This window comes from Doryrhamphus excisus, linkage group LG3, assembly GCF_037039965.1.
Source record: "Doryrhamphus excisus strain RoL-2023G ecotype Guam linkage group LG3, RoL_Dexc_Guam_v1.1, whole genome shotgun sequence".
In the NCBI taxonomy this organism is placed as follows: Eukaryota; Metazoa; Chordata; class Actinopteri; order Syngnathiformes; family Syngnathidae; genus Doryrhamphus; species Doryrhamphus excisus.
This window is the reverse complement of record NC_136359.1, coordinates 4,983,315-4,987,500: the sequence shown is the minus strand read 5'-3', so window position 1 is coordinate 4,987,500 and position 4,186 is coordinate 4,983,315. Positions and strand designations below refer to the sequence as shown.

The 4,186-nt window shown below is 47.6% G+C and overlaps 1 long non-coding RNA gene across 1 annotated transcript in view; it reads left to right on the top strand.

Moving 5' to 3' along the window:
* LOC131128222 (uncharacterized) overlaps positions 1-2,734 on the top strand; it is a 119,773-nt gene extending 117,039 nt beyond the window's left edge. The window contains exon 3 of the long non-coding RNA XR_009129605.2: positions 2,361-2,734. This is a non-coding gene — a long non-coding RNA (uncharacterized LOC131128222). The remainder of the gene's footprint in view (positions 1-2,360) is intronic.
* The last annotated feature ends 1,452 nt before the right edge of the window (positions 2,735-4,186 follow it).

Sequence of the window (4,186 nt, the reverse complement as noted above, 5' to 3'; positions counted from 1 at the left end):
AAAAGTATGAGTCACAATTGGGGAAAAAAAGTGAAAATCACTGTTTGTGTTCCACGGTCAATTAAAACGGCACAAACTTCAGTACTTTAACAACCAAAACACTTTACTGTAAGCTGTTACATAAGTTATACAATAATCCCTTGTTCATCACATTGGAGCATAGAAAACCTATTTATGACCTTTTTTAAACATTATTAGAGTCCTCTAGACATGAAATAACACCCCTATGGTCGCCTTTGCACTTGTATGACCCGATACCGTACCGTAAATTCTGGTGTATAAGCTACACCCACTAAATTATGTGTCCACATCATAACATGATATAATGTAACACCATTGGAAATTGCAAGCAGTCATTACTCAATGATTCCTGGTTTCGATGTTCTAGCCACGAAGTACAACTGTATACAGTATCTTGCCAAAGTAAGCATTTTTATTGTACAGTGGACCCTAGAGGTAGAAAATGAATGAATGAATGAACTAACCAGCACAGTTAGGGTTAGTGTTAGGGGGTTAAGGTTAGTGTTAGTTTTAGGGTTAGAGGTTAGGGATGGGGTTAGGGTTAGGGTAAGGGTTAGCGGGTTAGGGTTAGGGGTGGGGTTAGATTAGGTTAGGGTAGGGTTACGGGGTTAGGGGGTTAGGGGGTTAGGGGTTAGGGGTTAGGGTAAGGGTAAGGGTTAGGGGGGTTAGGGGTAGGGTTAGGGGGTTAGGGTTAGGGGTTAGATTAGGTTGGGTTAGGGGGTAAGGGTTAGGGGTTAGGTTAGGGTTAGGGGTAGGGGTAGGGTTAGGGTTAGGGGGTTAGGGGGTTAAGGGTTAGGGTAAGGGTTAGGGTTAGGGGGTTAGGGTTAGGGTTAGGGGGGGTTAGGGGTAGGGTTAGGGGGTCAGGGTTTATTGGGTCAGGGTTGGGGTTGGATTAGGTTAGGGTAGGGTTAGGGGGTTAGGGTTAGGGGTTAGGGTAAGGGTAAGGGTTAGGGGGTTAGGGGGTTAGGGGGTTAGGGTAAGGGTTAGGGGGTTAGGGGGATTAGGGTTAGGGGGGTTAGGGGTTAGGTTAGGGTTAGGGGTACGGTTGGGGTTAGGGGGTTAGGGGGTTAGGGTTAGGGGTTAGATTAGGTTAGGGTAGGGTTACGGGGTTAGGGGTTTAGGGGGTTAGGGTTAAGGTTAGGGTTAGGGTTAGGGGGTTAGGGTTAGGGGTTTAGGGTAAGGATTAGGGGTTAGGGTTAGGGGGGTTAGGGGTAGGGTTAGGGGGTTAGGGGTTAGTGGTTAGGAGGTTAGGGGTTAGTGGTTAGTGGTTAGGGGGTTAGGGTAAGGGTTAGGGGGTTAGGGTTAGGGGTTAGTGGTTAGGGGGTTAGGGGTTAGGGTTACTGGGGTTAGGGGGTTAGGGTTAGGGTGTTAGGGGGTTAGGGGGTTAGGGGGTTGGGGTTAGGGTTAGGGTTAGGGTTAGGGGGTTAGGCGTAGGGTTAGGGTTAGGGGGTTAGGGGGTTAGGGGTTAGTGTTAGGGGGTTAGGGGGTTAGAGGTAGGGTTAGGGGGTTAGGGGGTTAGAGGTAGGGTTAGGGGGTTAGGGGGTTAGAGGTAGGGTTAGGGGGTTAGGCGTAGGGTTAGGGTTAGGGGGTTAGGGGGTTAGGGGTTAGTGTTAGGGGGTTAGGGGGTTAGAGGTAGGGTTAGGGGGTTAGGGGGTTAGAGGTAGGGTTAGGGGGTTAGGGGTTAGTTGGTCGTATTCCTCTGATCCAAAAGAGTGTGATTACCACGGTTGTTGGGACAGTTGCTACGTTTTTTTAAAAGCAGCAACTTAAACGTTCAGTTCTTTTAAAGTTTGTATCAAAAACGAACTTTCCGCTGTAGTCCAGTGATGACTGCTCGCCGCCATTTTCAAAACCTGAGAGACGCCTCGTGTTACGTCACAGCTGAGCATGCGCTGAAAGATCGCACCCTGACAACTTTCCGATTAAGCGGGTACAAGATACCTCAATCGGATTGGGGAAAGGAATATTCCACCCCTGTGAATCCGATTATATATTAATTCGGATTGGCACTTTTCTTTCGGAATGAGGTGTATACAAAGGTTAGATTTTTTTCCGTTTGAGCAAATAACCTGAATGGAATTGGAATATTTGGGTACATGTATACGTGGCTACTGTGAGGTGTACTCACTTGACTCCTTTTTTTCGTGGACAGTCCATCTATACTGCTATAGAAATTGTACATAGACATGTATAGACTGTATGTCTGTGTATGTCCAATATAAGGTACTCACTACATACTTATACTGCATTAGGCTAGGTTGCTACCACAAAAGAAGAATGCAAAATGCAAGAATGCACATTTACCAGAAGTCTTAAAGCATGTGTTCCGTCCCCGGCAGACTGCGAGCCACCAGTGCGTCCTGTATGTCACTCTGCTTCATTCTCTGGAGAGACACGAGGACAGCGACTGTCACCATTCACTGACCATGCCGCCGTTTTTCCCAGTCCTTCTTACTCGGTGCATAATTCTTGACGAAAAAAATCACTAAATCTGGGTTTGTGTATGCGTGTGTTCATGCCTTTGAGCAATGACAGTCAAACTGTGCAGCTGGTCACACGCTGACAGTTGTGAACGCTCCCCCCCCGAGGACAAACTATGCAGAAAGCCTTACTGCGCCCTCTTCCATGGCCTTGTAGTTCTGTTCAATGAGGCTTATGGAATATTCTATTGTTGTTTCACTGCATTGTGATACTGGATGATCTCCAGTGAGGTTTACAGGTTTCTATTAACATTATATCTTGACTTACAGGTAGTATTCTCCAGGAGGGATCTGTTTTTTTAATTGAAATAGTCTTGCGGCCATGTGACACAGATATAACACAGATATAATAAGACGCTTTGTGTTGTTGACAGTCTAGTACAGGGCAATCCAAACATTTTCCACCGTGGGCCTTAAAGTGAAAAATTAAAGCAATATTTTGCAAAGCAACGTTCGTTCATTTTCTACCGCTTTTCCTCACGAGGGTTGGGGGCTGCTGGAGCCTATCCCAGCTGTCTACGGGCGAGAGGCGGCGTACACCCTGGACTGGTCGCCAGCCAATCACAGGGCACATATAGACAAACAACCATTCACATTCACATTCATACATATGGACAATTTGGAGTCGCCTGTTTTTGGAATGTGGGAGGAAACCGGAGTACCCGGAGAAAACCCACACATGCACGGGGAGAACATGCAAACTCCACACAGGAATTGAACCCTGGTCTCCTAGCTGTGAGATCTGCGCGCTAACCACTAGACCGCCGTGCCCAAAGCAACACGTGTTTAGTTTCCAGAGAAGGGTGCAGCTTTTGGTTGAACCTCAGTGACTGGAGGTGCAGTGTGGTTTTGCCCAAACGTTCTCTATGGGTTTTGTGGACTTGACTTGGACAGGGTGTCCTGTTTGGGGGTTGGTGGCCTTGTTCCATTCGGTTCTTGTCCAACCGGAGCAGGATCCATCGGTAAGTCAAGCCTGTTCCCAATGAATCTTGGCCTCTGCCATTGATTCTGTTCATAACTTTTATTGACAGAATCGTTGAGGGTGTCCAGTTTGGGAGCCTTTGGATCTGGTCTCTGGTATTTGCAGACGGCTGTGGAGAGGCTGGGACTGTCAACGTTTACTGGGGCGGTTTTTGCAGCTGAGTGTGCTTCTCGGATGAGACACAGCACCTCCAAATCAGAGGCCATATTTAGCGGAGGAGTTCAAGTACCTCTTGTTCACCAGTGAAGGAAGGCTGAAGCATGAGACTGACAGGCGGATTGGCGCAGAGTCTGCGGCAGTGCAGTCACTGTACTGGACCGACGTGGTGGATAGAGAGCTGATCGGAATGTCAAAGCTCTGTTTACCGGTTTACCGATCTGAGTTCCCACCCTCACTTATGGTCATTAACGACATTGCGGATACAAGCAGCCAAAATCAGGTTCCTCTGTGGAGGACTGGACTCTCCAGCTGCTAGTTGAGGTGACTGGGGCATCTAGTCTCTGTCTCTGTTCAGCACACCATCTTATTTGGACACCTTCTCTTCACCACCCTGAATTACCGGAAAAATAAACCTCACAGCTAGGAAACCAGAGTTCAATCCCACCCTCGGCCATCTCTGTAGCCATGTTTAGGAGTTTTTCTCTTTCCGAATGACCTTTCCGAAAGCAATGGTATACATGGAAAGGAATATTCCAATCTCTTG